Source organism: Pleurodeles waltl, chromosome 3_1 (genome assembly GCF_031143425.1).
Source record: "Pleurodeles waltl isolate 20211129_DDA chromosome 3_1, aPleWal1.hap1.20221129, whole genome shotgun sequence".
NCBI classification, from domain to species: domain Eukaryota; kingdom Metazoa; phylum Chordata; class Amphibia; order Caudata; family Salamandridae; genus Pleurodeles; species Pleurodeles waltl.
This window is the reverse complement of record NC_090440.1, coordinates 1,804,349,614-1,804,362,166: the sequence shown is the minus strand read 5'-3', so window position 1 is coordinate 1,804,362,166 and position 12,553 is coordinate 1,804,349,614.

Below are 12,553 nucleotides of genomic sequence, written 5' to 3'. Positions count from 1 at the left end.
TTCTCATTTCTCATACACTATGAGGGTCATTAGCAGTTTGTCAGTCTCTTTGGAAGACCACCACGTTGGTGGCCACCAAAACACTGCCATGTTGGAGGTAATCTGACTGCCGTACTAAAAGTTACACTGTGAAGTCCACCAAAAAGCAGCCAATGTTTTTAAACCACCAGGACACAGGATGACGAAAAAGAGGCAGTCCCACCACCAACACTGCCAGCCTGATAAAAATCCTTCCATCAGATTACGATCCACAAATCACGACAGCGGTTCTTCCATGGAGGAAAACCATTAGCAGTGCGAGCAGCAGCTGTCTCAGCTCACATTACACTGAACACAAGGCCACATTGGATAGTTTGAATACCCCATACCAGACACACATCCACACACTCACAGACCCACACACTCCACTATATAACACGCCCCTACCCACAATCCTTTACAAACAGAGCGCCACTCACAGCCCCAGAGGAGGAACAACTATCACAGATTTATCGATAAATTCTTTTGGCACCCATAAACTTTCCAGCATGCATATATACCACACCTACACAACGTACTCAACACACAATTCACAATCATTCACAATACACAACAACCATCACCCACTCACATCACAGCACTTACACCTCATCACTTACGTTTTTTTCAAATTCTTTCCTTTAACACTACCTCACCGTCTTTACCACCACTACCATGTTCCCACAAAACACCCACATTTCATTGATGATAGGGTCATGGTGGACAAAATTGTCAGGGTATGGCCACACCTGTTCGGAGCACAGGTCCAGAAAACATCAATAGCCATGTGGAATGACCTAAGGTGGAAGGGGATTTTCATTCATGCAGGCACCAGCTGGTGGTAATGAAGACTGGCGGTGGGCCCCTACCTCCTTCCCCTACTCTCACATCTTGGGAGGAGAAGTTCTTGGACATACTGCATCCTGAGAGCGTGACAGGAATACCTGGGAGAGTGGAGTCTGGTAGGAACCCACAACATACATGTCACCCAGTTGTTTTGTCCTGCATGCTCCCTCACCACCTTACCATACCTCAATTAACAAACCACCCACTACCCCTCTGCCCAAATGTCCTATTACCATTCTCTGGCATGCCTCATGTCGACTAAACTCATCTGGCACCACAGCCCTTGGGAATGGCATGTGATGTACCGGGAAATGATAGCACTACAACTCCCAGGAAGACAATTTCACACCATTATGAAAACCTGAACAGTGCACCAAAAGTGAGTAGTCATGCATGTGAAACTAACTACCAATCAAACCCATCACGAATGTCCAACTGTGAAACAGTTAGTGGCAATGACAGCAATGTAAAGGCCCCTTACACTATCATTAAAAGCAAAACACAGCTGCAGGTGAGTACCTCATCAATCTGCCCTTAGAACAAATGTACCTAAGATTGAAATATACTACACCTGGGCTGGAAATCTAGATGCCAAAGTGGATGCACAAGCAGTACATCCAGATAGAGGTCAATGTCTATTGCTTACTTCCATACTGTGACATTACTCTGACACTATTGTGTAGTGCCCAGCTTTATTTTGTGCCATGTATCATGCCGGACACTTCACTATGCAACAAAGGTCAACACCCATATCAATATTCAAACAGCATAAGATGGTATCAGCAGTCTAATGATACCAACATAGTTTAACATCTTTAAGCATGGTGTATGGTATTGAAATTACAGAGTCTCGGGTTGAACTAAGTAAGATTTTGCAGCAGCTTTCATTGTCATCTCTGGGAATCATGTTAAGGCACTGTGTGCATCTCACACAACATTACTTATACTCTAACTGAAACATCACTTGTTGTATCACTAACTGCAACTCTGTGTTCCACTTCTCCCACAGGTAACCTTGCCATTGACACCATGGAAAGCATACCAGAGACTGCCACTACCCCTCTGGATGAAGGCCCCAGTGAGGACAACACCCCTGGATGTGTGAACACTGAGGATGAAGCTGGCCCATCATGGACACCTGGTCAGTCAATAACTGTCAGCCTCTCCGTGCCCACAGAGACTCCTCCCAAACCTGTTGCATCAACATCACAGGCAATCATCCACCCACAAAACTTTCTCCAAAGGACTGTTTTATCCATTGTAAGTCCCCCAGTACAGGTACCTGAGTCTCACCCTGTCACCCCTGACAATGATAGTCCTGCCACTACTGGGAATGGACACACTGTGCCAGGGAAACAGGCAATTGGAGGTAGGGTGCATGGGTAGGATGGTGTGGACCAACGGATGGGGCTCCAAGGGAGAATACTGACCAGGAAACAATCTTCCAAGTCTTGGGAGCCTACCCAAATTCCCAAGGCATGATGGGTCAGGTAGTCACCGTGATGGGGGAAATCAAACAGCTGGAGAGAGACAACCACCAGGAAGTCAAGCAGCAGTGGTAGGCACAAAACGTCATCCTGGCTTCCATTGCTGGGATGCTGAGGGACATCAATACTACCCTGAGTGGGTCTGGTGCTGTAGTTTGACTCTTGCTGTAGGCAAGACTGTTAGTTTAAGGATCACAGTATTTATGTGTGTAGGTGATTATGCCAGTCCTATAACAAGTCGCACCTGTTGTCCCAACCCTCCTGGCTCATAAGCAGCACCTCACCAAAAACCCAAACAGTAGAAGTTGATTTGTGGCAGCCTTTACACATGGACTCAAGAGTGTGACATCTCAGGGAGTGTTGTGGTTAAAGGGAGAGTATCCGTTTCTCACATGAATAACATGCAAGCAACAGTTAAGCACATTTTTTGAGAAAGTGCAGTGCCAGGCTCTTGCCCTCGTTTGATAGCTCATATCCCAGGAACAATATGCTGAGAATGGCTATTTTCATTTTCCTAAAATTAAATTTGTAACTAAGGGCTGCAAATCCTAAAATGATCCGATCGACCCTGGCAAGATGAATGTTGAGGTCATCATCTGTGAGATTGATGTCATCCACGTAGGACAACGCCTCGGGGTCAATATTATGTCATATTGATGTTACACGGGCTGAGAACAGCCCTGGTCTGTTCTTGTAGCCTTGGGGCAAATGGCAGAAGCGTTTTTGTGAGCTAAATGAGAATGCACTCAGATCCTGACTTTCATGTGCTATGTTCTGGCAGAAAAAAACATTGGAAATAGCCAATGTTGTTTTGTATTTTTTGCACACTATAGCCCTCATTAAAACCCTGGTGGTGAGTGATAAAGTGGCAGTAATACCGCCAACAGGCTGGCGGTAAGTACCGCCAAATTATGACCATGGCGGTGATAACTCCCATGGACAGCCATTGTACCACAACAACCGCCAGGGCGAAAGCAACACTCACCACAGTGGTAGCTGCCAACAGCCAGGCGGAAGACAAAGTACCGTCCACCATATTTTGACCCTGCAATCTGCCACCTTTTCCAGGGCGGTACCAACCATCAAAAGCCTGGCTGAAACGCATCACAGAGGAGAAAGGACTCACCATCAGAGACACAAGGAAGAACAACACCCCAATGGAACCCAAAATGCAAGTTTTCCAGATGATCTTCTAGATTATGCCCCACCTGGAACACCAACGCTGATGACAACGGTGAGTACAGTGGCCTAGCACACAAGGGCAGGAGGGAGGGAAACGAGAGTGACACACACACACAACACACACCCAACACATGCATACCATACACACAACCAGCTGCACAAGAAAAACAATTTGTCCCCGAAACACTGCAGAATAATGCAAGAACAACAGGATTGGACGAAAGTGATTGTAATCGAATCAACATCTAAAAAACGTAGTTGATTTGTCAATGAAACAGATATGTACACATGTACACAAAGGGACACTGTCCAGTCCAGTATTCAAAGGGCCCTCATGGCCACAGGATACAGTCTAAGGCCCAACTTGAATCCTGACTTCATCCGGATAGTACTCTGCAGGGGCATCAGTTTGCAAATTGGCAGGTACTTCTAGGGGAGGGGGGCACCTCAGCCGGTTCCCGGAACAAGCCCACTGGCTATTGATTGGGCTCCATGCCCATTGCTATGTCCTGGGAGTGCAATGCCACAGTCTCTGGAGTAGGTGACTTTCCCACTGGTTCTGGAGGGGGCAACTTGCCCATTGCTCTGTCCTGGGGAGTGCAAGGCCACAGTGTCTCAGTTGGGTGACTTTGCCACTGGTTCTGGAGGGGGCTCCCTGCCCATTGCTGTGTCCACGGAAGTGCAAGGCCGCAGTCCCTGGAGTGGGTGACTTTCCCACTGGTTCTGGATGGGGCAACATGTCCATTGCTCTGTCCTGGGGAGTGCAAGGCCGCAGTCTCTGGAGTGGGTTACTTTCCCACTGGTTCTGGAGGGGCAACATGCCCATTGCTCTGTCCTGGGGAATGCAAGGCCAGAGTCTCTGGAATGGGTGACTTTCCCACGGGTTCTGTATGGGGCAACTCGTACAGCAGCTCCTGGAGGGTGGCCTACATGGTGTCCACTGGCGGTGATGGCTGCAGTTTGTTGGCAGATGGAGGTGCCTCCTGGGCAGCCTCTGTGGTTGCTGATGGCCGCAGTGTCGTGGGTAATGGAGGTGCCTCCTGGGCATCCTCTGTAGTTGGTGATGGCTGCAGTGTCAAGGTGGATTGAGGTGCCTCCTGGGCAGCCTCTGCAGTTGCTGATGGCTGCACTTCATCAGCTGGTGGTGGGGGCCCCATGACAGCTGGTAGTGGTGGAGGTGTCACCCTGACAGCCTCCACTGGAGTAGAGGGCTTCTTCTCCTCCATTACATGGGGTGTGGATTCCTTACCCTTCCTTGCAGGGGTGGATGGGCTCTTCCCCTTCATGGATGGAGGTGTAGGCTCCTTCCACTTCTTTCCTGGAGGTGCAGGCTCTGTCACCTTCTTGCATGGAGGTGCAGTCTCCTTCCCCTTCTTGGATGGAGGTGCAGGCTCCTTCCCCTTCTTGAATGGAGATGAAGGCTCCTTCCCCTTTTTGCCTATAGGTGCAGGCTCCTTCCCCTTCTTCAATGGAGGTGTGGTATCCTTACCACCATGAGTAGTTGGAGCTACCACTGTCCCCGTGTTCTGCTTGGCTGAGGTGCTGGGCTGAGTCTTTGGTACCGTGCTCATACAGGCAGAACGGGGGGTGGGGGAGGGAAGAGGTCAAGTTGGGCACGGAAAAGCTTTTTAGGGATGGTGGGGCGGGAGGAGGGAGGAGTGATGGAAGTGGATGTTGAGGGAGTGGTTGTAGGAGGTGCATGTCTTCTGGATTTGGGTGCAGGTGCATGGGCCCTATGCTGATGTGAGGTGGATGGCCATTGGGTGTGTGAGTGCTTGTGTTTGTGTCCTTTAGAAGGGGGGACAGAGAGGGTGGGAGAGGAAAGAGGGGACGGATGAATGGCTGTTGTGTAGGTGTCTGCCAGTGAGGTGTTTGTGCTGCTTGGTTTGTGATGCTGGGGGTGGATGTTTATGTAGTGCATGCAGGTATGAGTGTGGACGTGACTGAGAGGGAGGTGGAATAGGAGGAGGAGGGGGAGACAGTGAAGGCAGTTTGATGTTGTTGTGTCTGCAACTGTATGACGTTTGAGTGAGTGCTTGTGGGATGAAGTGAGGTCCTTCTGTTTACCTGTGCCACTCTTGGGTGTTGTCTTGTGTGCATGCTTGTCTGTATGTGTGCCGGGAATGGTTTGGGGTTGAGGAGAATGGGACTGGGAAATGGTAGTTGGAGGGGGGACAGTAGAAACAGGGACAATGGCTGCCACCAGAGAGGAGGCCAGAGCCTCAATCGATCTCTGTTGGGCTGCAAATCCGCAGTGAATGTCCTCCAGGAATGCATTGCATTGCTGCATCTGGGATGCCACAATGGTTGATTGCCCTACAGAGATGGATCTCAGGCGGTCAATAGCTTCCTCACTCAGGGCAGCAGGGCTCACTGGGGCAGGGCCTGAGGTGCCTCAGGCAAAGGAGGAGCCCACCATCCTGGGTGAGCGGGCACAGGCTACTCGCTGAGGGGCTGTTGGGAGGGCAGCGCTGGTAGGTGGTGGCGGCTGTACCTGTAGCTGGGGTGGTCTAAGAGGTGTCTGCCACCACCAGAGAGCTCCCATTGGAGGAAGTATAGGAAGTCTGTGTTGTCTCCTCCAGTCTCTGCTGTGGTGCTCCTCTCGCCCTCCATCCCACTGGTTCCCTCAGCGTCGGTGGACTCTGCCTCCTGGGTCCGGTGGGATGCAGCTCCCTCTGTCGCCGGTGCCCCTGCTTCTCTGCCAGATGATGCTAATGCACACAAGGACAGGATGACAAAACAAAAAGGGCGGGAGGAGAGACAAAGGATACACTTGGTCAATGCCAGCAACAACACTACCGCTGGCGTACACAACTCACAGGGAACAGCCCTCTGCACTATTCCATGCACTACCATTTACAATGCTAGTCACCAGCCCATGAGGTACATAGCATTACGCCATCAGCTGCACACCTGAAACAAAAAGGGCCCTGACCAGTAGTAGATGCCCACTAACACTATTGGGGTTGGAGTGCGTCAGAGCCTGCTCAACAAGGGACCTACCTTGCCCTGTTCGTCCTGGCCTAGGGGCACCCACAGTCCACATCCCCACCCAGTAAAACCTTAACGCGCACAAAGTAATGAATCTGAATTTGTACTCTGCTGCTGTGATGCCCTCAAGAGCCCTTGAAACTCCGGATAGGCCACTGCCAGGATTCGGAACATCAGGGGGGTCAGGGTACAATGGGCACCCCTTCCTCATTGGGAGGCCAGCCCCAGCTGGGCATCTGCCGTCTTTCTTGTCCAGCAGTGTAGGTCCTCCCACCGTTTGCGGCAGTGGGTGATCCGCCTGTCAAAATCCCAGGCACCTCCTTGGTGACGGCATGCCAAATACCCTTTTTCTGATGGGTGCTGACCTGCAGGAAAAAGACAGCAGAATAGGGAATTAGTTAACCGTTGAGACTGTCACACTCATGGCCCACCATATCCCTCCCATCCCCTGACACACATACATTGACCACCATACATGCACCACTCTGGCCAGGACACCTCAGCCCCCCCTACATGTGGCTTAGACACACATTCCATACATTCATGGCCCACTCATCATGCTCACAGTGTACTCACCTGTTTGTGTGGAGGACCGTAGAGTAAAGTGTACTGGGGTAGGACCTCATCCACCAGTCTCTCCAACTCCTCCACAGTGAAGGCAGGGGCCCTTTCCCCAGACACATGAGCCATTGTCACTTCCAGACACAGGTCACAGCAACACTTGCAGAGTAGGTCCTCTCCTGTTGAAGGTCAGGTAGCAAGTGACTGAATAAATAGAAAATGGCAGTCACGTACATGGTGGTGTGTACCGTCACCGCTTGAGTACATCGCCATTGGCTCCAGGAACCCATAGGGCCAAATGATAACCAAAACGAAGTTGTGCAGCGGTCATCAGAATTACCTAATTTCCACTTGTCCCTCCTCACTGGTCAGGCAGCCGCCATTTCATGGGGGCACAGGCCATGGCATCTAACTGCGTCACAGCAGACATTGCCACATCAACTGACTCTTGGATTCACATCTTGGTTCTGTAAATGTAGAAATGCATCATTATTGCAATAGATGTGTGATTAAGACACTCTGCTCACCGTTTTTCTCCATAGGCTTCAACTGCTGAGGATGAATATGAGATGGAGACATTCTCCAGTGTACAGACCCCAGGTGGACCTTGCGACAATGGAGGACAGACACATTATCCTAACCTACAGACTTGATCAGGCCACAATCCAAGAACTGTATGCCCAATTGGAGCCAGACCTGATGTCAGCTATCCGCCAGCCCACAGGTATCCCCCTCTAGTGCAGGTCCTGTCAGTGCTCCATTTCCTGGCAAGTGGTTCCTTCCAGACACCACTGGCCGTGGCCATGGCATCAGGGATGTCTCAGCCAATGTTCTCCAAAGTGTTGACCAGAGTGTTGTCAGCCCTGCTGAAACACATGCGCAGCTACATTGTATTCCCACAGGTGGTTGATATGACCACAGTGAAAGCTGACTTTTATGTCCTGGGACATATCCCCAACATCATTGGTTCAGGAAAATAAAAAGCTATCACTCTATGAATGTGCAGATTGTGTGTTTGGCGGACCAGTAGATCTCCCATATGAATGCCAAGTATCCTGGCTCTGTGCATGACGCCTTTATCTTGAGGAATAGCAGCATCCCATATGCGATGGCTCAACTCCAGAGGCACCGGGTGTGGCTAATAGGTGAGCCCAAGGTCCCCACTCAGTATATGTTGGTGTCTGGGTATGGGGTTGTCCCTAAGGGTTAGTGTGTGTCTAACAGTTGTCAGTCGATCTTTCCCGGTGACTCTGGTTACCTCAACCTCTCATGGCTACTGACCCCAGTGAGGAATGCCAGGACAAGGGCAGAGGAACATTACGACGAGGCACTTGGGTGAACAAGGAGGATTATTGAGCAGACCTTCAGCCTCCTGAAGGCCAGGTTCAGTTGCCTCCGTCTGACAGGCGGATCCCTGTACTACTCACCCAAAAAGGTGTGCCAGATCATTGTTGCATGTTGCGTGTTGCACAACCTGGCCTTGAGGCGCCAGGTGCCTTTTCTGCAGGAGGATGAGCCTGGAGATGGTCTTGTGGCACCGGTGGAGCCTGTGGATAGTGAGGAAGAGGAGGTAGAGGAAGAAGATGTGGACAACAGAAGTAATATCATACAGCAGTACTTCCAGTGACACAGAGGTAAGACACTGTAACTTCACTTTCCTTTTCAGTTTTCTGTTGGACATTGTACATGCAGCCTGATTTCCCTATGTCTATTGCCCCTTACTGTATCCTTTGGCATCTCTATTTTCAGATCTCTGTGGCCCACTCTGGCTCCTGGTATGTTTACTGCTGCCCACTAAAGGTCATACTAATATATATATATATATATATATATATATATATATATATATATATATATATGTATTTATATATCTGTACAACTGTACATATGACATGCAATGTTTTCAAAATGTTGTACTAATACATATTTTAATAATTTGACAGACTCGAGATTTGTATTTGTTCCAAGAGTGTTTATTTAAGTGCTCATAAGTAGAGGGGGATGTGCAATGGGCTGGGGTGATGGTGGAGGACTGTCCAGTTAGAGTCCAGTCTCTTGGTATCACAGGTGCATTGTCAAATGGGGCATAGGAAAAGGAGTAATGGCAAATCAAGGTGGACAGGGTGACAGAGTGGGACAGAAGAGTGACAATCAGGAGAGTCTTATTACCTGGCGGGGCTCTTGGCAATGTTCTCTGTATTCTGCCTGGATCGCATGGACGTTTGCGGGGTGGTTCTCCTTCTGCAGGGAGTGGGGAGTTGGTGGCCTGTTGTTCCTGTGGCAGTGGCTCCTGTCCACTAGCGCAGGTGGAGGTGGAGGGCTGTTCTTCAGTGTGGCTAGTGTCAGGGGCCCGTTGGTGTGCCACTGTCTCCCTCATGGTGTTTACCATGTCAGCCAGCACCCCTGCAATGGTGTACAGGATGGTGTAGATGTGTTTGAGGTCCTCCCTGATCCCCAGGTACTGTTCCTCCTGCAGCCGCTGGGTCTCCTGCAACTTGGCCAGTAACTGGCCCATCGTCTCCTGGCAATGTTGGTATGCTACCAGGATGTTGATGAATGCCAGCTGCAGAGTCGGTTCTGTGGACCTGTCATCCCTCTGTTGCACACCAGTCCTCCCAGTTTCCCTGTGGTCCTGTGCCTCTGTCCCCTTAACTGTGTGCCCAATGCCACTGACCCCAGGTCCCTGATTGTCCTGTGTTTGTGGGGTTCCCAGGAGTCCCTGTAGTGGTGGACACACTGCTGATTGACGTGACCTGGAGACAGTGACATTGGCCCTTTGGGTGGGTGCTGTGGTGGTGTTTCCTGAGGGGGGAGGCTCTGTGGTGGGTTGGGACTGTGGCAGGGTAACCGACTGTCCAGAGGTCCCTGATGGGCCAGGTTGGTCATCGTGATCCAAGCATGCAGAGTTGCTCTCATCACTGTTGGGCCTCCTCTGGGGGGACTGGATGTTGCTGGCAACTCCTTTCCGGTGACGTTGAGTAGGGGGTCCTGTGGGGATGCAAATGCAGTGTTATTGTATCTGCGTGTGCCATCTTGTGCATGGGTGTATTTCCCTGTATGGTTGTGATTGCCCTGTCAGCTTTGCCTTGTGTGCGTGGTGATTTTGTGGGATAGGTGGTTCTCTCTAATGGGCTCGCAGTGGTGATGGGTGTCCATGCAGGTTTGTGATGGGGGTCCATGGATTGTTGAGGCATGTGGGCTTGGTATTGGGATGGGTGGGTTGTGATAGTGGGGTATATGTGAGGTGGTGGAGTGATGAGGGTAAGGGTAGGGGTAGGAGGTTGTGATGGCATGCAGGTAGGGTGGGGGATATAGCAGTAAAGATTTGACTTATCAGAGTCCTGTCCTCCTGCTACTCCTGTGAGTCCCTCGGGATGCATGATCGCCAAGACTTACTCCTCCCATGTTGTTAGTTGTGGGGGAGGAGGTGGGGGTCCACCGCCAGTCCTCTGTACAGCTACCTGGTGTCTTGCAACCACAGAACGCACCTTCCCCCATAGGCCGTTCCACCTCTTCCTGATGCCATCCCTTGTTCTGGGGATGCTGTCCCACAGCGCTGACCCTTTTCATGACTCTGCACCTGTGATCTGAATAGCTGTGGCTCTACCCGGGTGATTTCCTCCACCATGACCCTTAGCTCTTCCTCTGAAAACCTGGGGTGTCTTTGGGGTGCCATAGATGTGGTGTGGGTGATATGTGTGAGGATATGTGGGGTGATGTGTGGGGTGATGTGTTGTGGTGTGTGCTGTGAGGTGCGTAGATGGTGTATGGGTGATGGTGTTCTATGGCTCAGATTGAATGGGTGCTCCTGGCTTGTGTCTCTCTCTGTTGGCAATCTTTTTTTTTTCATTGAAAGGGTTGTGGGTAATGTGGGTGTGAATTTTATATTGGATTTGGTGTGTGGGTGTGCATATGTGTGTCAGGTGTGTGTAGTTTGAATTGTCCAATGTGGTGGTGTTTTGTAAGTGTGTGTGTATTTTGAGTGTGGCGTGTGTACTGCCAATGGTTTACCGCAGTTGAAAGACCGCCACCATGATTTGTGGATCCTGATACTGTGGGCGTATTCCTGTTGGCGTAATAGTGTGGGTTTTGGTACCGCCAGTTTATCACTGCCCTTTGGTGTGGCGGACTTGTTTGGGTGTCTGTATAGTGGCGGATTTCTCTGTGTGAGTCATTATACTGGTAGCGGTATACCGCCACGGTCACGGTATTTTTGCGGCCATTTACATGGCGGTAGGCAGCATTTACCGCCAAGGTTGTAATGAGGGCATATATATTTTTCTAAACACTGTGTGGTGTATTTTTGTGGTGCTATACTGTGTTGTTTTATGATTTATTGCACAAATACTTTACACATTGCCTTCTAAGTTAAGCCTGACTGCTCAGGGCCAAGCTACCAGAGGGTAGGCACAGGATAGTTTGGATTGTGTGTGACTTACCCTGACTAGAGTGAGGGTCCCTGCTTGGACAGTGGGTAACCAGACTGCCAAACCAAAGACCCCATTTCTAACAAAAGTAAACAAGGTGACTGAGTGGGACACAAAGGGGACAATCAGGAGAGTCTCATTTCCTGGTGGGGGTCTTGGAAAGTGTCTCTGGCTTCTGTCTGGGTCGCATGGAACGTTTCTGGGGTGGTTCACCTTCTGCTGGGGGAGGGGTGCTTGTGGGCTGTTGGTCCTGTGGTGGGGCCTCCTGCCCACTAGCGGCAGCGGAAGTGGTGGGCTGGTCAATGGACTGGCTAGTGGTAGGAGCTCACTGGTGTGCTGTTGCTTCCCTCATGATGTTGTCCATGTCTGCCAGCACCCCTGCTATGGAGATCAGGGTGGTGATAATGGCCTGCAAGTCCTCCCTAATCCCCTGATACTGTTCCTCCTGAAGCCACCTGTTCTGCACGTTGTCAAGGATCTGGCCCATTGTGTCCTGGGAATGTTGGTAGGCTCCAAGGATCTCAGAGACTGCCGCCTGGAGAGTTGTTTCCCTTGTCCTGCCCTCCCCCTGGTGTACAGCAGTCCTCCCAGTGTCCCTGTTGACCTGTTCCTCTGTCTCCTGAATGGTGTGCCTACTGCTACTGACCCCAGGTCCCTGATTGTCTTGTGTGCGAGGTGTGGCCTGGGGTACCTGTACAGGTGGGCTCACTGCTGATTGATGTGTCCTGGTGACAGAGGTGTGGGTACGCTGGGTGGGTGCTACGGTGTTGGATCCTGATGGGGGCGGCTCTGTGGTGGTCTTTGATTGGACTTGGGTGTCTGGCTATCCAGTGGTCCCTGATGGGCCAGGTAGGTCATCCAGATCCAGAAGTCCAGAGTTACTGTCATCACTGGGGGCATCTTCTGTTGGGGGCTGGATAGTCATGGCACCTCCTCTCCACTGACATTGGCTGGGGTACCTGTGGGGATGTAAGTGATGTATTATGATTCATGTGTATGACATATTGTACATCCCTGGCTTCCCCCTCTATCGCTGGTGTT